This window comes from Petaurus breviceps, unplaced genomic scaffold, assembly GCF_028583685.1.
Source record: "Petaurus breviceps papuanus isolate PSGF00001 unplaced genomic scaffold, PetGlider_PUasm1.0 186, whole genome shotgun sequence".
NCBI classification, from domain to species: Eukaryota; Metazoa; Chordata; class Mammalia; order Diprotodontia; family Petauridae; genus Petaurus; species Petaurus breviceps.
In genome coordinates, this window is record NW_027185798.1 from 14,133,592 (window position 1) to 14,154,995 (window position 21,404).

Below are 21,404 nucleotides of genomic sequence, written 5' to 3' on the forward strand. Positions count from 1 at the left end.
CTCTGACTTCCTCTGTTCTAAGGTCCCTCCCAGCTCTGACATCCTCTCTTCTAAGCTCCCTCCCCAATTTATTTAGCTTGGTTGTTCATGCTTGTGTGCATGTTGTTTCCCCCATTAGACAGGGAGGTCCTTGAGGACGCCCAGTTTTTTGCCTTTCTTTGTACCCTAGCTCTCAGTGCCTGGCACATGGTAATCCCATTATAAATGCCGGCTGGCCGGCCTCCTTTCAGCTCTGACATTCCAGTGGCAAACAAGCTCTTTGTCACAGGCACTATGATGTTTTCTTCACTGTATCCGCAAATGCTGGTATTTAGTAAATGTCTGTTGAACTGGCAGAAAAGAGGGTGGACCCGGCAAAGGCTTTTAATTGGGTTGTCATCAGACGTTGTCTGCTAATACCCTTCATTACTGCATAGATATGCCTAAACAAAGAGAAAATTGACTTGAGGTCAGACCTAAGGAAGACCTGTGAGGCAATGAGGGTTTGGAAGTGCAGTACCCACTAAGACTATGGCATATAAATGGGGAAAGAGAAGGGCTGATGTATTATGTATGGAGATCTTCTGTAAAAAATCACTATGAGAATCTAGCTGAGTTAGAGTTCTCTGAAATTCCATTCTCTCCCCACCATCCAACCCTAGGTGACCTTGACCACAGGAAGGTCACAGAGAGTAAACCAGTCAGAGATTCCCTAACTCCAGGCCCTTGAGCTTCTGCACCAAGGATAATCAATGAATGAATAAATACTTATTAAGCACCTACCCTGGGTCTGAAGAATACAGAACAAAACCATTCCTGCCCTTGAGGAGCTTACATTCTCTTACATCCCAGCTCTGATTATTCCTCAGGCAACCCTGTCCCAGAAAAATTCTGGGATGGCATAAAGGAACCAGATTAAAAAACAACAACTATTAAGAGAAGAGTAAGAGCCCCTCTCCCCCGTTCCCAGATCTCTTCAAGGCTTGTTATCGACTGCCCCAGCTGTACATACCCATCCCTGTATATCTTTCCTATCTATCCTGCATTTATTTACTGTCTGTCCCAGTAGAAGGTAAGCTTCTTGAGAGCAAGGGCTAGAGACCTCTCATAGGTGTCCCCAGGACCCAGCACCCTTAGTAAATTCTCAGCGGATTGATTAACTGATTGAGCAAGAACATATTTTGCATTAAAGAAGGAAGGACCTCGAGGTTATAAAAGATCTTTCCAGAACTTTGTTGAGAAAAGTTCGTAACTGCCTGCAGCCCCTGTTTCTGTTGAGCCAATGGGGGATTTCTTGAGAGAAATAGTAAAAAGTCTCATCGGTCTCTGCCTCACCCTGTGACCTTGGCCCTACAGAGCAGGGGTTATTAACCTGGGATCTAACAACCCCCCAAGAGGTCTATGGATAGATATCTAAGAGACCATGAACTTGGACAGGAAAACAAATTTCATCTTCATTTCAATATAATTTGTTTCATCTATAATTCTACTTATTTTGTGAATTTAAAAATAAGATTTTGAAAAGGTGTCCGTAGGTTTCACCAGTCTGCCAAAGGGGTCCAAGACAAAAAAAAAAGGTCAAGAAACCCTGGTCTGTGGGATTTGGTACAATGAGAGGCAATGACTAGGCTGTGGGTTCAAGGACTAACAGCCCTAACAGAGTCTGAGATTGCCAAGGCTAGTCCTGACACAATCCCATAAGACCTCAAACTCTGTCCTCGCCTTAGAAAGAAGACTAAGCCTCTTAGGACTGACCTCTTAAAGGAAAAGAGGATGGACCTGCACGTGAAAACGCCCTCAGTTTTCAACTCCCTGATACCAGAGAGCTTGTGGTGAAAGGCTTCGGAGCACTGTGGGAGCCCCAGCCTCCTGCTGCGGCCCTGGCTCCATCCCCCTAATTTACAGTTGTGTTACAGCTATAAACAGCCTCAGATCAATAAGAGTGTCATAAAGAGGAGAAAGACTTTTATTCATTCAAAGGCTTCTGCACTAACTTTCTCCAGCCCAGCTGAACACTTGACTCCAGCATAAATTAGTCCAGTTTGAGCTGATGGATGCCCACCACCATCACTATCACTCTCTCACTCCCATCCCATTTCTGCTACTCCAGCAAAGCTCAGAATCCCCTACCCTCAGAGACCCCACACTTTGCATCAGGTAGGCAGTCTGGCTGGCCTCTTTAGGGCATTTCTCATGTCTTTCTCCACCAAAGGAACAAGTCCCACGGACCACCCTACCCCCAACTCCACTAGAAAATCCCATGGCCTGAAAGGGTCTAGGCTTATGGTCAAGACGAATTATATTTTCCCAGACTTAGTCCCTGTTCAGGGAGGCAGCATGGCCCAGTGGGAAAAAAATTAATGAATTGAATAAATTAATGAGCATTTATTATTTGCTTACTTTATGCAAAGCACTTGGGAACCAATTGTGAGACAATCCTTGCCCTCCTGGAGTTGAGTCTAATGGGGGAAATGAGGCATCTAGAAAAATGGTGGCCAGGGAGTGTATGTTGGTTTGGAAATTCATAGGGACAATGACTAATATAGACTGGCATGGACTTTCCTACAGCATTGGCAGTATTGATTGGTAAGGTTCCAAAGCCCAGAAGGGGTGGGCTTGTTTTTCTCTCTATGAGATTATATTTTCCTGTCACCTTTGCACAAACAGTCCCCCATCCAGGAATGTTTTTTCCTGTGTCCACCTCTTGCAATCCTTAGGTCTCCTTGAGACCAAACTCATGTGGCATATCCAACATGAAACCTTTCAACATCCTCTTGGATGTTAACAATGCCCCCCCTCACCAAATACACACCCTGGGTAATAACCATTTTGTACTCACTTGGAATACATTTTGTATTTCTCTATGCATATGTTATTTCCCCATAGAATGTAAGTTCCCCTGAGGATAGAAACTGCTTTGTTTTTTGTCTTTGTAATATAAATTTTGTAAAATACAAAATGGCACTCAGGCTTATCCTTCTATGATGACAATGGCAGAGTGGCAGACAAGGGGAGAGACAAGGCTGAGAATCACGGCTTTTAGACCATCTATAAATATTGATCTGACTCTTGGTATTGTGAAAGTCAAATCTTTGTCCACTGACCAATGAGTGGACAGTCTACTGCAGGACTAGACCCACATCTCTTCTGAATCTGAATAAACGGATGGTTTGATCACTACCTGGTACCCCAGGAATGTTAACAGCCCATTGCATAGACTTTCTATGCTGGATTTATGGATATAAGAAAGAATCCCCATTGGCAAAGGAGCATATATTTAGAGCTGGGAGGGACCTTGGAGGTCATCTAATCTTAGCCCTTCATTTTATGGACAACAAAACTGAGGTCCAAGGTGACTTACCCATGGACACTTACATAGTAAATGCCAGAGGAAGGATGGGAACCCAGAATCTCAGGTTCCCCAAATCTAGTACCCTTTCCATCTCATTTCAGATGCACTGAAGCACCCAAGTATGAAAAATGGATATATCTAAAGCATTGAAGTCAAGTGTAAACCAACAATGTGTTCTTTTATTCACACTAAGCATGTACTTCCCTGATTCCTTCCTTATTCGCACAGAGGGCAGAGGCAGGCTGCAGAATCAGATTATCAGTACCACTAAAGATGTTCATGCACATGACCTAACCTCCGCTACTCCACCAGAAAGATCCATACACCTAAGCCTGCTGTCACCTGTAAGTGTGCCACTTCCATATTCACAGACTCTGAATTCTATGCCCTGATCACTTTTTATCATTCCATCTCTCCCTCTGCCTTATGACTCCTAGTCTCCCTGCTTCACATCTCCCCACAGTCCAATTCATCCTTCGCACAGATACCGAAGTGATTTTCCTGAAGTGCATGTCTCACCATATCACTCCCCCTCTCATTAAACTCCAGGGATGCACGCCTCTTCTAGGATCAGACATAAACTCCTCTGTTTGTCATTCAGAGTTCTTCAAAATATGTGCACAATTAACTCTCCAGGCTTATTACAATTCGTCCCCTCCACACAATCTCCAATCCAGTCAATGACCTCAACCTTCTTACTGCTCCTCACACATGGCACTCTGTCTCCTGCCTTGTTTCTGTGTTGATCATCCTCAGCAACTGGAATGTGCCCCCTCCTCCCTCCCATCACTGAGAACCACTCCCTAATGAAAGTGCAGCTTGGTTGCTGCTTTCTCTATGAAGCCTTTTCTGGTCTCCCCCACCTAGCTTCTAGTGCCCTCCTCCACAAAACCATCTTTCCTCTATTTCGTCTCTATTTGTACATACCTCTGTCTCTATGTATTTATTTCCTCCTCCACAGAATGTGAGTCAGCTGGGTGGTTCAGTGGATAGAGTGCTGGGTCTGGAGACAGGCAGACCTGAGCGTAAATCCTGCCTCAGACATTTACTAACTGTGTGACCCTGGGTAAATCACTTAACCTCTGATGGCCTTAATCCATTGGAGAAGGAAATGGCAAACTACCTCAATATCTTTGCCAAGAAGACCCCATGAACAGTGTGGTCCCTGGGGTCATGAAGAGTCTGACTGGGCTGAACAACCACAGAAGGAAAGCTCCATGTGAGCAGGGATTGTTCCCTTCTTGTCTTTGGTGTTTAACGCAGTGCCTGGAACACAGTCGGTATTTAATAGTAGATTTGTTCTTTAATATCTTTGTTTTTATGTCACTTACACTTTCCCCATAATCCCTCCTCACTTCCCTATACCTTGGACCATTCTTTGTCACAAAGATTAAGAGGGGGTCATTTCAGCAAAAACCCATCTACTGATATTCCCTATTGTCCGCATCCATGTTACCCTGGCTCCCCAAAGAGAGAAAGGAGGTACATAATTTCAATTCTTCTCCAAGGCAAGCCTGGTCATTATAATTACATAGTTCAGGTCATGAAATATTCACTGATGATGGGTATGAAGACCATTGAATGAGGAAGCAGGGGTATAGATAGTGGAGACAACACAAGCCTCTGAATTCTAACCCCACTCTGCTCCTAACTTGTTTTGTGACCTTGGGAAAGTCACTCTAAGTCAACAAGCATTAATTAAGCTAAGCGCTGGGTCCTTCTGTCTCTGGGTCTCTGTGCCCTTTGTAAAATGAGGGCATTGGACAAGGTGACCTCTAACAACCCTTCTGACTTCTATGATCCTACATGTGACCAGGTCTAGGGCCATCTAAGAGTTGACATTGCATTCAATTAAAGGACCTATGTCTGGATCCAGAACTTGACTGAGATCTGAGGTCCTTTTCTCCTCTTTTTCTGCCTCCCTTACAGAGAAAACTTCTCTTGCTTGGGCGAAAGCAGACAGTGCTCACTAAATCCATTTCCCTTTTAAATAGGAGTGGGGGTGGGGGGACTGTAAGGGAACAGAAAGATCCTTAAATCCATTAAAGAGGCCTCTTGGAGATTTAATCCTGCCTGGGGAAGGAAAGCACAGGAAAACCCAGGACTAGTTACAGAGAAGTGGGGCCTTCAGTCTGGGAACAGCACATGACGTCTGCCCGGTTTTACTTCCTTATAGTAGTACAGTGTGTAAGAAATATGCCCATAAAACCAAGCAGGGAAGTCAGAGCAGACAGGGCCCAAGTGCCTCTGGCCATCACTGGCCTCCACTGAGTGCAGACGTGGTCACCAGACAAGGGTCCCCCAGGCTCTGACAGTCCAGCCTGCAGAACGTTTGCAGCAGCAGCTCAGCCTGATTGCTGGCTTTCTCACTTGGGGATTTATTTCTTCCCTTCCTCAGACTAAAAGGCCCCTCTTTTTCAGATTTATTTTAGCCCTTTGGATTGGGTGGGGGGATTAATTTTTTTTTAATTCTTCAGTAGCATTGAATATAAGCCTCACCAATATTCCCAGTGGCATTAGAGGCAGAGGAATCCAGCTGGGGCCTCACACTGCAGACAAACTTCAGGGCCCCTGTCTCTACCTCCTGGAGGGAAAGAGTTTTAGATTTGGAGATGGAAGATCTGGGGGGCACAATGGACTGGGGGTCAGATAGACCCAAGCTCAAATCCTGCCCCAGAAACCTACTAGCTGTGTGACTCTGGGCAAGACAAGTTCCCCTTCTAGGCTTCATTTTCTTCATCTTTAAAATAATCAGATTTGAGCAAAAATAAAATAAGATAAAAATAAAAAAAGGGGCAGCTAGGTGGCGCAGTGAATAGAGCACCAGCCCTGGAGTCAGGAGAACCTGAGTTCAAATCCAGTTTCAGATACTTAACACAAAAACTAGCTGTGTGACCTTGGGCAAGTCACAACCCTAATTGTCCTCCAAAAAGCAAAAATAAAATAAGATAAAAAATAATCAGATTTGGACTGAGGCCCCTGGGGTCCTTTCCTGCTCTGGAGCCTATGGTATATAAGCTAGTTTTGCACTCTCATCAGGGCTGGGATTCACAGTAGAAAGAGCAGGGGCTTTGGAATGAGGGGTTCAAATCCCGTCTCTAACACTTGTTATGTGAATGACCTTGGGCAAGTCACTTTACTAGCCTAGACCTTAGTTTACTCATCTGAAAAATAAAAGGATTAGACTAGCTGGTGCGAGGGAGCTCCCTTTTCTTCCCCCCCAGATCTGTGATTCTCCGATCCTCATCATGGCCAGAATAAAGAGGGAAGCGGGTAAGAGAATAGGGAAATGAAAGGCCAGGTCAGGCTGGCTCTGGCTGAGGATTCAGCATGCTAAGAAACTGCAGGCCCAAAGCACAGCAGCAGCAAAACAATGTGTGTGATAGAGCCGAACTTCACATTACAGTTTAACGTCAACATTCTTTGGGCAACGTCAAGGCTGGGGAGAAGCAGCCAGAAGTTATCACTAAATTAGCACCACTAAAAGCCGGCAATCATTAGCACCTCCAGTGAAGGGCTGACACCCCTCTAGACCTAAGAACAAACCTCCTCCTTGTTCTTTGTTAGACTTTCATATCAGCAGAGCTGGAGCCTTGACTGCATCCTGATAGCTCTATTAGCAAAAAGCTATGCCTTCCAAAGACGTCCCTTATTGTCTGAGGCTTCTTAACCAGACACAGAAGTAGAAAGAGCACTGTTACCAAGAGAGACCCTGGGTTCGAATCCCACATCTGATGCTTACGATCTGTGTGACATTGTTCAAATTAATTTTCCTGAAACTTAGTTCCTCATTCGTAAAAATTAGTAGGTTGAATTAAATGGTGTTTGAGGCCCCTTTCAGGTGTAGATCTGTTACTTAATGAAATAGAATAGGAGGCCCAGGAATTTGTGAGAGGCTGAGTGGCAGAGACCAGAGCCTGGAATCGGGAGGCCTGGGTTGCATCGCACCTCCCTCAATATTGTTATGAGTGGCCCTGACGGCCAAACCTCCAGGTGCCTCTGCCCCTCTCATGCTGGTTTTGGTCTGTTGGTCTCCATGATATTCTGGACGAGGTTACAAAGGCTTCATCTGAGATAGGATCTGATGGGTGATCCAATGCTGATGAGAACTGACCTAACATGACTGAACTCCATCCCTCATTAAGGAGGAAAGCCTGCCCAATGATAGACATGCCGCCATGATGGCCCTGGTTCAGGTCATCACAGAATGTGCAACAATTCCATTACCTAATCAATTTTCTTGCATTCTGTTACTGCATTCTCTTGAGGAAAAGAACTTTTGTCTTCCTATCTTTAATACTTAGTGCCGAGCCTGGCATACCTTAGGTGCTTAATAAATACATGTTGAGTGATCAAATGCAAACTCTTTAAGGTCAGAAACTGTTTAATTTTTGTATTTATATTTCCACTACCTAATAAAGAGCTTGACACAGTAGGGGCTTAATAAATGCTTGTTGACTGACTAATTGATAAGAGGGCAGGAATTCCTTGAGGGAAGGAAATGCTTCACCTTTGTCTTTGTAGAGTAGAAGTTAGCCCAATGCTTGGCACAGAGTAGTTGCTTAATGAATGTCCCTTTGTGAATTTTTTGTTGTTGTTCAGTCATTTCAGTCGTGTCTGACTCTCCATGACCCCATTTGGGGTTTTCTTGGCAGAGACACTGGAGTGGTTTGCCATTTCCTTCTTCAGCTCATTTGACAGATGAAGAAACTGAGGCAAGTAGGATTAAGTGACTTGTCCAGGGTCACACAGCTAATTGACTGATTTTAGGGAAGGGAAAAGGAGATGATAAGCTTTTATTAAGCATCTACCATGTGCCAGGCAATATACTAGGTGTTTTACAAATATTATCTCATTTTAGGGCATCCAGAAGGAACTATGGGAGTGGACTCATTGTGCGGGGTGTGAAAGGGGACAGCGGCCACAGACAGCATGTCACAGGGCCTGTGAGAAATGAGTTATTTCTGAAGCAGAGTCTCCCAGATTCAAAGGTGAGGCTCCCATTTGGATTCATTTCTCTCCTCCTCCTTGGATTCTCAGTAATGCTTTAGAGATGACAGAGCCTTGGATAGAAATGATGGCTGTTTTATAACGTGGGAGATTTATTTTTCATTACCCCAGTTCCTTTCCCTACTTACAAATTATCCACAGACTCACTGGGCTGGAGTCTGCAGCATGGGCTCCTCCCAGATCCAATCCTGACTGCTCCCTGAGCAGCAGGCACCCAGGGTTCTGCAGAGCCTTCCAAGAATGGCCAGGTTCCAGGAAACTCCCGCATGCAAGAAACCGCAGGCATGCAGGACAGATCCATTTGGAGAAGCAGCGAAAAAGTGGGTTCTGTGCATATGCTCGAGCTAAAGTCCGAACTCTAGCAAAAGTCAACATGAGTTGGATAATGGCCAGGCTTGGGAGGATCAACCAGAAGTGATCGCTAAATTAGTTCCATTAAAAGATACCCATCATCAGCACCTCCAGTGACCGGATGCCACCCCCCCCCCAGACCAGAGAGCAAACCTGTTTATTCTTCAGGAGATTTTTATATCTGTCCCAGGCTGAGCTGTGTACTAATAATGCTACTAGCAAAAGGGGATCTGCTCCAAAAACATTTCTTTTTCAGAGGCTGCATTTTGTATGCTGAGTACCTAGACCACTACCTGGCATGCTGTCATTGCTCAGCCATTTTCAGTTGTGTGGGATTCTCCATGACCCCATTTGGGGTTTTCTTGTCAAAGATACTGGAGTGGTTTGCCATTTCCTTCTCCAGCTCATTTTACAGTTGAGGAAGCTGAGGTAAAGAGGGAGAAGTGACTTACCCAGGGTCACACAGCTAGTAACTGTCTGAGGTCAGATTTGAACTCAGAAAGGGGAGTCTTCCTGATTCCATACCAGCACTCTGTGCACCATGGCTCCACCTAGCTGCCCCATGTGGCACACAGTAAGTATCTAATAAATGTGCAGTGATTGATTCATAACCAGAGATAGATTCACATAGGAGGTACAGGGAGGTGTGATAGGGAACATCATGGAATGGCTAGAAATACATGAACCTGGACTTGGAGGTGACTCCAGAGGCTCTCTGATCATTTTATAAAAGATGAAGCCAAGTCCTGGATTAGTTGAGCAGTGTGGCCAGAGGCATAGAGATCACAGAACCAGAGGTTCGTAGATCTGAAGCTGGAAGGGATCTCGAAGTCCATAGAGTCCAACACCCACTTTACAGATGAGGAAATTGAAGCCTAGGAAGTCAGAAGATTAGGGTTTGAGTCCCTTCCCCCATTATACATTTACCAGCTGTGTGACTCTGCAAACCGCTTAAGCTCTAACTTCCTCATCTGTAAAATGGCTACGGTATTACTTTCACTGCAGTTTGCAAACCTTCCAGTCCATATAAATGAGAAACATTAGATGAAGAGTGTGAGAGAATTTCAGTGGCTTGGGGTGGGGCGGGGGTGGAGGAAAGGACTCATCAGATATTGAAACACTAAATTAAAACATCAAATGTTACCAAAAAGGATGGAAATAGATCTGGGGTGTCTTGGGACTTGGGAAGAGGAGAGGTTAGGTTAGGACAGGCCATGGAATAATGAAAACCCATATTTGTGTGCTACGTTAGGCTTACAACAACCCCAGGAGGTAGGCAATATAAGTATTATTTATTATTGTTATTATTATCTCGAAGCCTAGCACAGTCAGTGACTGGCACAGAGTAGGTACATAAAAATGCTTGGTGATTGATTTCCCATTTTGGAAAGGAGGAGAGTGAAGATTGAAGAGGTTGTCTATGGTCACACAGCTTAGTAATGTGGGATTTGAACCCAGATCTCCTCAACTACACTGGGTTGAGAGGATACAGCTTGGACTTAGGTAAGAGGGGCAAGAGGAGGTCTATTGGATAATAGACCCAGCCCAGGACACAATTGGTGGTGATGCTAGAAAAAGCCAACCATGTAACGTCCACAATAACATAATGGAGAATAATACTGAGGAGATTCATGACCCTGATTAATGCAGTCAAGATCGCAGAAAACCAGTCCTGAAACACATCCCCACTGAAACGCTGTCTCTTGGAAACTCTAATTGTAGAGTGAGGCATGCATTTTCAGGTATGGTCAATGGGGAGGGGAGGGGAAGAAATAGGGGATAGGGGTAGCAAACAGGGGGAGGTTATGGACTATCCCTTTTGAACCCAACTCCCAAACCACCATAAAGAGACCAAGTCCCCTTCACCTCCAAGTCCAGCCAAGCAGGCCAAGCATCTGTCTGCATCCATCCTCCCCCAGGTCTGTCTCCATCTACCAGCTAAAGTCTAAAGTTTCTTTAACAAGGGGAAGCCCTTCATTCTCTCATCAGAAATAAATGACTTAGAAGGCAAAGGCCTGGATGTCCCAATGTTTTCTTCAAATGAGCTTCCCTAAAGTATAATCAATCCATCAATCAACAAGTGAGATTGAGTAGCCCTCAGTTCCCTCCCTGCCTAACTTGGGGGATAGGGGCTGAAGCCATCAAAGAGAGCTGGTTTCTTGAAGCAGGAGGAAAGGGAGAAAGGGGGTGGGGGACTGTCAGCCTGGGTACAAAGGATAAATTCAATGCCCTCTTGTCTCCCCTTTCCCAATAAAAAAATAAGCTCGTTGAGGGCAATGACTGTAATTCTTCCTCTCTGTAGCCCCACATCACACAGCTTTGCCCATAATTAGGTACTTAGAAAATTCATGTTGGATTGTTCTACAAAAGACAATATTTACAAGGTCCCATGACCTTGTCAATTCTACTTCCATAGCTTCTCTCACATTCTGGACCCTTCTCTCCACTCACAGAGCTAAAACCCCAGATCTTTCTTGGACTGAGGTGTTGCTAACAGCCTCCTCGTTGGACCCCTTCCTCCAGCCTCTCCCCACTCTGATTCTTCACCTACACAGCTGCCAAATCACCTTCCTATGAAACAGGTTTGACCACGTAATTTCAAAAATCTTAGGATCACAAATCTAGGGACAGAAGGAGATTTCTTCAGAGGTCATCAACTGCCTCATTTTACTGGTGGGTAAACTGATAGCCAGAAAAGCTTAATGGCTGCATCCAAGGCCACAGTGGCAAAGCCAGGAAGTGCAGGCTCAATTCTCTTTACACTGTACCATAGCCTCCTTCAGGTACACCCTCTCTATTGAAGTTTCTAATACAATACCAATTCCTCAGTGTGGCATCGAATGCCCTTCATAATCTGATTGATGATTTCTTGAGTAATCTGCTCCCAATGTACCTTTCCAGACTGATCTCATCTTACTCCCCTTCATACATTCCACGTTCCAAGATGTTCTAGGTACCTGGGTTTTTTTTGTTTTGTTTTGTTTTTTAGCCATTGGGGTTAAGTAACTTGCTCAAGGTTACATGGCCAGGTGTTTCTGGGTGGGTGCTAAGTGTCTGAGCCTGGATTCGATCCCCAGGTCATCCTGACACTAGGGCCAGCGCTCTTACTTGCTGTGCTACCTGGCCACCCCAGGTACCTGTTCTTGAATTGCCTTTTCCATTTCCTCTCTTTGTAACTTGGTTCTGGCTCTCACTCACTTCTAGAAGCAACTCCCCCCCCCCTTATCTCTACCTCTTAGTATCCTTTCATTCCTTCAGGGCTTAGCTAAGGTGGCATCTCATGAGCAAAACCTTTCAGTTGTCAGTGCTTTCTCCCTTCTCAAATGAACTTGATTTACTTTATCTTGTAGATTTACTAATGTCTTGTATTACTATACCTCCCTCCACCCCCACCCTCTTGCCCTCTTCAAGGGAAAGAATCATTCATTCGTTTTTACTTTGTCCCTGTAGCACCTACTATAGTGCATTGCTTAATCAAGGACTTCTGAATCACAGCTTGATCACTATTGTTTTTGGAATCAGAGACTTGGGCTTTGCTCATCACAGTAAAGTCTATTTGGTGTTCTCTGCACTTAAGACTTTAGGGAGCTAGGCAGCATAGTCTGGAACATAAGACCCCTTGAGGTAGCAATCACAAGATGAGAAAGCTACCCCCAGACACAGGGGAAGTAGATCCAAGAGCATCTAATTCCTGCATCTGTGTTCTCCTCTGCAATGAATTCTACCACCCATGTATTAGTACATCCCACAAGGCTACATAGAGCTTCACAAGGACTAACCATGAAAACTCTGTTTCTCTATGCCCCTATTTGTTGACTGTAGGAGGTCCCAGTGTGGGGGGAAAGGTGGCCCTCTACTTGAGGTTTTTATGGCAACTTTAAGGGCCTTCTGGCCCATGTAATTCATCAGTACTAGTTCTTTTCCCTTCTAAGAAGCTACTTGTTGGAACATCCATGCCCCATCCTTTAGTTTTATTGTCTACAAAAATGAGGGAATTGGACTCCAAGATGACCTTGGAGATCCATGATCCTATGAGCCTTCTTATCTGCTTCTTAAACTAAGTGAGAATCAGCCTTGGAGAGCTACTCTCCTATAGTTAATGGTCAGAATACAATTGAGATGCCATTCCAGTGAATTGTCAAGGATAATGATCTTCTTGGGTCATGTAAGATTAAGAATAGGGTTCAATCTCCTCCCCAATTAAGGTAATTACAAGGTTTTGCGTGTAAGGGTGGTCGCACAAAATGAAGCTTTAAATTCATGAACAAGATGGTTTCTACCCCGTGATTTCTTTATAAAGTCTGAACTTCTCTATAATTGGGTAGAGAACGGAACACTGTGATTGGCTTACCAAACAAAACAATCACAGCTCCTGGGGACTTCAAACAGCAAAGGAATTTTAGCAGGTAAACAGATAGGTGGTAGAAGACCCCAGGCTCAGGAGCACCTTGAGGACACAGAACCTTTGTAATCTGCAACAGACAGCACCAAAGTTGGGGGGGGGAGATTCCTGGGGGTGATCCCAGAGGGAATGTTTTACACACACACACACACACACACACACACACACACACACACACACTGACCATGTTCCCATAGACCTGTAGGAGACAATGCATACAACTGGGAATAGAGAGAGACAGGCTTAGGACAACCATGTGCATAGACTGGTACAATAAGACAGCCACCAAAGGAAGGAAAAAACTTTCCAGACCATGAGCAGAGGGTAATGTTGCTACGTACTCATAAAAAGGATTCTAGTAACAAGGAGGAATGAGCTTACCTTTGGACCCCCCATGTTCTCTACATTTGAAGCCCCACTTTCCAATAGACCTGTGTGTACTTGTGGGAGAGTACAGGCCAGAATTTTGGGGTGACATTTTGTATCAACTGTTCTAACTATATGACCTTAGTGAAATGCCTCTTGCTTTTTTTTTTAGGGTAATGATGCCTACTGACCAATTGAAATGAAAAATACACTGGTGGGGGCTCCTGAATAATAATAGCAGAAAAACAGCCCTCAAGGTTACAGCAACAACTGTGAGTAGCACAGAAGTAGTCAGTTTCTGGTGAATTTGTTGGCTGATGTGAATGTGAGTTGGGCAAGCAGCCCTAAAAGGGGGGTACACAAGGAATTATCTCTCTCCTTAGACCAAGGTGACAAAAAGAAAGCTACCTGCCCAGAATAACCATAAGATAAACCAAACCTCCCAAAGTTTTGCAATGAGCTTTCTTGAAAGAAATTAATTTGTGATGGGGCTGGGAAGCAAAAAGGAGCCAGTTCAAGCTTGTGGAAAATTCCCAAACAATAAGAGACCTCAGCACACAAACGCTTAGAACAGCAAGAAGTTGGGGGGAGGTGCTGTCCAGGGTAATTTTGTGATTGGGAGCAACTCTAAAGATTAATAGAGGTACCAATGAAATGAAATTGGAATATGTAATTGAAGGAAAATTAATAGCAGGAGTGGGTATGAAAAAGTGGCAAGAGTGAATTCACAGCCCTCACTCCCTCCAGGGAGCTGATGGGTAAATAAAAACAATAAGGTTATGCCACGCCTGAAGGCAATTCCTCCATCCCAAGAAGGAGCCTCATTCCAAAAGGCCTGACACTGTGATGAATTAGACCCTGTGCTAGAGAGAGAGGCAGATTTCTGCTCCCAGGGGATACCTCCCAGGAAAGCACACGGATCGCTCCACAAGAACAAGGGTTTTTCCTTTCAGAAGTTCATTTGTTTGAGGGCCTACTCTATCTTGCTGCAAATTGCCTCTGCTCCATAAATGTCTCCTCCTTGGCACCTCTGTTTATCCTGCCCTTTTCCTGGAAATTTCCATACAATTAGAGGATCATAGATTCAGAACTAGAAGAGACCTCATTTACAGATGAGGAAACTGAGACTCAGGAAAGGGAAGTGACTTGCAGTAAATGGCATCTGAACTGAGAGGACTGAAAGTTTAACGCTGTTCAGCACCACCTGCAGACTTATCAAACAGCCAGCCTTCCCCTTGCCAGTCCTGCCTAGGACAACAAAGATGGGAAACCAATCACTTGCCTGAGTAGGAACCTCCCTGCCCCGTTCCCTGCTGTCCTCCCCCCAAACCCTAATGGGCCCTCCCTGTGTCCTCAGGCTTGACGTTGTGTCCTCTCTCTGGCCCTAATTTGGAGCTGTCCTGAGCTGGAGGGAACAAGATGGTGCCCTGAGCTGCTGCGTCCTTCTCTGGTTACCCCTTCCCTCCCTAAAATGGGAGGGCTGAATCAGACGACCTCTGGGGTCCCTTCCAGTTCCAATCTAGGGGCCTATGACTCCATCCTGTCCCTTCCTCTGAGTGTCTCCTTGATTCTGCTTGGTGTGGGGTAAAATGTGCCATAATAAATGCCTATGGGTTGGAACAATTCCTTTCCTAAATCTTTTGTGCACCGTCCACTTAATCCTTAAAAGACCAGACCAGGCTGCGATGCTCCTGTCAGACATAATTCCTTCTGTCCAGTATCTTCAGTGACATCCTTATGGCCAAATGACCAAATAACCAAGGCCTCCCAGATTTAGGAGTGAAAGAGATCTTAGGGATGGATCATTTGGGCCAATCCTTTCTTTTGTCCTCAATTCATTCTGAAAAATCAGTAAGCATTTGTTTCTCTCTCTCACGTCCTGTTATTGAAAAAGAAAACAAACAAAAATTCTGTGTAACCCCATGCACAGTCCAACAAAACAAATGCCAACAGTGTCTGTATCCTAAAGTGATGTATATTGAGACCATTATCTTTCTATCAGGAAGACAGGTAACATTCTTCATCATTGATACTTCAGAATCAACCAAGCCCCTCTTTTACAGGTGAGTAAACTGAGGAGCAAGAAGAAGGCAACTGATATAGTGCTGACCTCAAAGCCAGGAAGGTCTAGGTTATTGACACATATTGGTGTGTAACCCTGGACAAGTCATTGCTCTAGGCTACTCTCTAAAAACAATAATGTTCAGGGAAGGTGGTGATGTGCAGTGGCAGGAGTTTCCTCACCTGGGAGTTCCTCCTCCTAATGAAATCCCAGTTGCAGTCCTCATCCCTACTCTTCTCACTGCTAAGAGGCACCATGGGGATTCAGAGCCGCCTAAGCTCATGCAGAGACTGAGCAGCAGGTCCAGGACATGAACTCCTAACTCAAGTCTTCTTCCCACCAATACCATGTTTCAGCTTCCACTCCCAAGGTCACATGACATTGGTGGCTTGCTTGCAAAATTCTGAAACTTTGTTTACCTCCTAAATCCATCAACCAATCAGTCAACAAGCATTTATTAATTGCCAAGCACTATCATCAATTCCACTAGAGTGATCAACAGTGAAATTGAGAAATCGGGAAACTTCCAGAATGTAAAAGTTGCTTGGGGGTCCTCTACCCCAGGAGTTTATAATCCCTTTTTTTTAACTTTAGATGCACAAAATAAAAACAAGGAAATAAATTATATTGAAATATATTTATCAAAAAAATTAGGTTCATAGACCCCAGGTTAAGAATCCCTCATTTAGTCCAATGTTCAAATTTTGTAAATGAAGAAACTAAAGCCAAAGCTGAAGAAAGAATGCAATATTTGGGGGCCTTTCACACTACCTGGACAATGGCAGGCACATTACAGGACTTCAGTGAGATTCAAAATCTGCAACTCAGCCTATTACCCTGTTTGAACCTGATAATGGCGACATTCTCCGTTCTATGTGCAAGGCAGACACATCTTCAAGAAAAGGAAACAAGAATCCTGATTTTTTTTTCCTGCCTGTTGAGCTTCATCCTATGCACCAAAAAGCCACAGATTGCACAGAATTAATCTGTGCATAATGTGATGATAATTAAGTATAATTATTACACAGTAATAGGTAGGCAGATGTCACTGTTTCTTAATCTAGGCCCCTTTATAGTCAGTGCCGATTGTCACCTAGGATAATTAAAAGCCATTTCAAGAATTTAGTGTTGGTGTCAGGGACCAGAGGAAATGACTCTATGTCCAAGAGAGAGCCTGGGGACTTCTGGAGAAGCAAAAGCAGTGAAATCTTCTCTCAAACTGGTGGGTCTCCACCCCCACTCCTTGAGGGTCTGGAGAAGCATTTCTAAAAGGAGAGTTTGTTCTGTGATTGTCAGGTACCAAGAAACAAAGGATAGGGGCAGCTAGGTGGCGCAGTGAATAGAGCATTGGCCTGGAGTCAGGAGGACCCAAGTTCAAATCCAGCCTCAGACACATAACACCAAAAAAACTAGCCGTGTGGCCTTGGGCAAGACACTTACCCCAACTGCCCTACCTTCCCCCCCTCCAAAAAGGCAAAAATAAACAAAATTTTGAAAAAAGAAACAAAGGACATAACCAAACAGGATGCTCCAACCAAGAAGACTGCCAAGGGACCATTGTAGGGCTTGGGAGTCAGAGGATCTGGGTTTGAAACCCACCTCTCATGATCATTACCTCTGTTCCCTTGGGCAAGTTTCTTCTCCCTGCACCTCAGTTTTCTCATCTGTAAAAGGAAAGGGATGGTCTCTGGTTCATGATCCCAGCTTTGGTTCCATGATCCCACAAGCCTAAATGGAACCACGTGAAGTATTATTGCAGTCTCTGTTATCAGATGAAAGGCAATTGGCCTAGGGAGGAGAGATGAGAGCTTGAAAGCTATACCAGCTGGGTTCCTCTTCTGGCCCTCTCCCTGTGGTCACATTCTGGGACCACAGTCCATTTTCCAAAATGATTTTTTCTGGAATCCCTCCCAGGCTGTGAGGGGAAGAAATATGTTTGTGACAAAGGAAGAAATACTGGAATCCAAGAAAAGATTATTTTTTTAATAAGGATAAAATTAATCTTTTTTTAAGACTTATTTCAGCTACACCAGTCTTATGCCAAGTGAGGAAAGCCAATGTATCTTAGCAAAAAATAGAAAGTAAGAATTAGGAGCACTGGGTTGCTACTCTCAGTTTGACCCTTGACTTGCTCTGTGATCTCGGGCAAGCTCACTCCACTTATCTGTCTCTCTCTCTGAAAAATGGGACTAGTAACTGACACTTTAAACCTGAAAGGGGAGGAAGATGGATGAAGATTCACTAGTGAGCTTCAGGATCTTTGGAAGAAAAGGTCCTCATCATATACCATGGGCTGTCCTGAGAGCTTGAAGCCTGGATATGTTCCTCAGCCTCCCCTTGGACAGGAGACCATGGATCCTTTATTCCTTCACTCTGCCTTTTGCTACTGAGGGCCTTTACCACTATTCCCCTAACAGCCCAGATGTGTCCTGGAGTATCCCTGAATATCAGAGTTGGAAGGTCTCTGGAAAACTCTGGAATAACCTGGAAAGAAATCCTCTTCACAAAGTCCCAGAGAAGTGGTCATCTAGCTGCTGCCTAAACACTCCCCAGAGAGGAGGTACCCACTGTCCTCAGAGAAGGTCATTCATTTACCCTCTGGACAGCTTCACATGGTAGGACACTGAGGCTCCCATCATTGTACTGAGCTGAAATCTGCCTCCCTCCCTCCTTCTGTCCTCTGAGGTCAAGCAGAAGAATTCTTTCTTGCAACAATCTTTCAGATAATAATAATGGTGATCATAACATTTATATAATATTTTAATGTTTGTAAAACACTTTAAAAATAAATATTATCTCATTTGATCCCTACAACATCTCTGTGAGATCAGTGCTATTACCATTCCCATTTCACAGATGAGGAAACTAAGGTAGATTGATTAAGAAACTTGTCCAGGACCATAAAGTCAGTAACTGTCTGAGCAAGGACTCAAACTCAGGTCTCCCTAAGTCCCAGTCCAGCACTCTATTCACTATGCCATATCACTGCTTTAAAGCTAATAGTATGAAGTACTCTCCTGAATCCAACAACAAGAAGAATGGCTCTTATCCAGCACTTTAAGGTTTGCAAAGTGCTTTACAAATAACCCCAGGAGGTAGATGCCATTGTTATCTCCATTTTACAGATGAAGAAACTGAGGCATCTAGAAATTGAATAAGGTAAGTCAAGTCATTCTGACTCCAAAGTCCAATACTTTATCCACTACAAAATCTAGCTTTAAAGGAATAACAGATTGCTGTTGCGCTGCAGGAACCACGGGTGTGATGGATGCTGAGAAGCTTGGGAAGACTCAAATGAACAGAAACAAAGCAAACAGAAGGATGAAAATAATAGAATGACTATAGCAATGAAAACAAAACAGAACAACCTGTCAATCGACAAGCATTTATCAAGTGTCTATTACATCTCAGACCCTGGGAGACAATACTCTACTCTCACCAGCTTATATTCTAACTAGGAAGACAGTAAGTACATATATAAGTAAAAACAGAATGTATGGCCTCAAAGTAGATAGAGTAGCAGGTCCAGAGTCATGAATATCTGAGTTCGAATCTAGCCTCAGACACTCACTAGCTGTGTGACCCTGGACAAGTCACTTCACCCTGTTTCCCTCAGTTTCCTCATGTGTAAAATGATCTGGAGAAGAAAATGGCAAAACCACTCCAGTATCTTTGCCAAGAAAACCCCAAATGAGGTCTCAAAGGATTAGACATGGCTAAAACAACTGAACAACAACAATAAATACAAATCTATGAAATTTTAATAACCAAACTTCACACACACACACCAGGGACAGATGAAGTCATTTACTTCCCTCCCTTCCTTGACTATGAGCAGGCAATGTTGCATGTACTGTCAGACCCAGCTGGTGCATCCATTGATTTTGCTCTACTGTTTCTTTGGGGCAAGGGCAGATTCACTGGGGTGGCAGATATATCTGAAATGCTTCTGAAGTAAAAACAGACTGCACTCATAAAAATTTAGAAAATCAATAAATAAGAAGTTTCATTCCCCAACACAGGCAGAAATAAAACAAAATGAGGCTGGTGGGTTAGTCCCCAAAAGCTGTTCACAGGCATTCCTGACACCGTGGATCTTGACAGAGTGCCAGTAGAAAATTCCTGATGGAATTACCAATTAAACTTGGTTCAAAAATAATGTGTAATGGATAGGGTGTGTGGAGGGGGGGCAGAGAAAGAGTTAATATCTTAGAAGATAAATAAGAAAAATCACACTCTCCTTGTATTTCATTTTTTATTTATTTTCCTTTGCTTCATATTTTGACATTTTATTTATGAGGTGATAAATTGGATTAAGTAATTTGTGTAGCTATTATGGATGTGTACATGGGCATGCCAGTCTAGGATGTCTCTGGGGGTCTCTTATTTGTCTAAGCTTAGATGCTAAAACAATTGGCTTTAGTCACTGAAAAAATAGTCACAAAGTTGAGCAAGAGCAGGAAAAAGTCCACTGCATCATGGCATTTAGGTCTTGTACCAACTGACAAAGAATACACCTCTCTACCCTATAGCATATCCCCCAGGGCATGGCATAAGGGGTAGAGGGCAGTTCACTTTGTATCTGCTGCCCTGTCTGTTTTCAACTCCATGGAATAAGATGCCCCTCCCAGGGTAAACTCATCACTTCTAAATTCATCACCATGCTGCTAACCCAAACCTCTATTGGCTTTACCTTCCACAGCCTCCTCTCTCCTCTGACTGGAAGGAGGGAGGACAGAGTGCCAAACTCCTCCCAATGCCTTCCTTTACAGAGGGCAGACACTGGGCTCAGCTCACTCCACTTTGGGTCTGCTGCCCAGCCTGGTTTCAACTCCCTGGAACAAGATGCCTCCTGGGGTCCCATTTACCCTCCCCCGCCATTACTTTCCTGACTGCTTTTGTCTCTGCTTTTAGATTGCAAGCTCTTTGAGGGATTGTCTATTTTATTAATTATGTCCCCAGCTCTTAGCATAATGCCTGGAACATAGAAAGCACTTTATAAGTATTATTGGGTTGGTAGATGGATGGATCTGGAGTCAAAAAGACTGCAGTTCAAATACCAGGTACAGGCTAGGTGACCACAAGCAATTCTCACCCTCCCAGCCTCAGTTTCCTCATCTGTAAAATGGGGATAGTAGCACTTACATTATCTAACATACAGGGTTGTCCTAAAGCTTGAATGAGATTATTTAGGTAAAGTGCTTTGAAGACTTTGAGGGGCTATACATAAATGTCAGCGATGAGTATTCCCCAATGCCCAATGCATCTGCACCTGGTATGTGGGCATATTGCAGAGCAAACTCAAATTGCTGCCTCAAAGTTAAGAAGTATTCTTTTGCACCCCAATTGTCATGCCATGCAGGCATTCCACAAGCATTTTTTATTGTTGTCATTTTTTTTTTATCATGTCTGACTCTCGATGACCCCACTTGGGGTTTTCTTGGCAATGATCCTGGAGTGGTTTGCCATTTCCTTCTCCAGTTCATTTTGCAGATGAGGAAACTAAGACAAACAGGGTGAAGTGACTTACCCAGGGTCACCCAGCTGGGAAGTGTCTGAGGCCAGATTTGAACTTAGAAAGATGAGTCTTTCCAACTCCGGGCTTGGCACTCTGTCCACTGTACCACCTAGCTGCCCTATGCATTTATTAGGTACCTACCAGGTACAAGACACTGTGCCATTTTGTGCTGGTATTTCTTGCTTATTATATTAACCCCCAAGAAATCCTACTGGGCCAATGTTTTCACACCATCTGGGTCTCTTGGCAATGGTTTAGGGTTGGCTTAACTTGGAGAATGGCTGCCTGAGTTCTAGTGTTGGTCACAGCCTCAACCCCAGATCCAACCCTTCCATAACCAATAAACACGGATTGTTACCAGGTA

At 44.1% G+C, this 21,404-nt stretch overlaps 1 protein-coding gene across 1 annotated transcript in view; it reads right to left on the reverse strand.

Annotated features, from left to right (window-relative positions):
• The window catches only part of CALN1 (calneuron 1), a 501,720-nt gene that overhangs the window by 266,271 nt on the left and 214,045 nt on the right, over window positions 1-21,404 (reverse strand). The window lies entirely within an intron of this gene.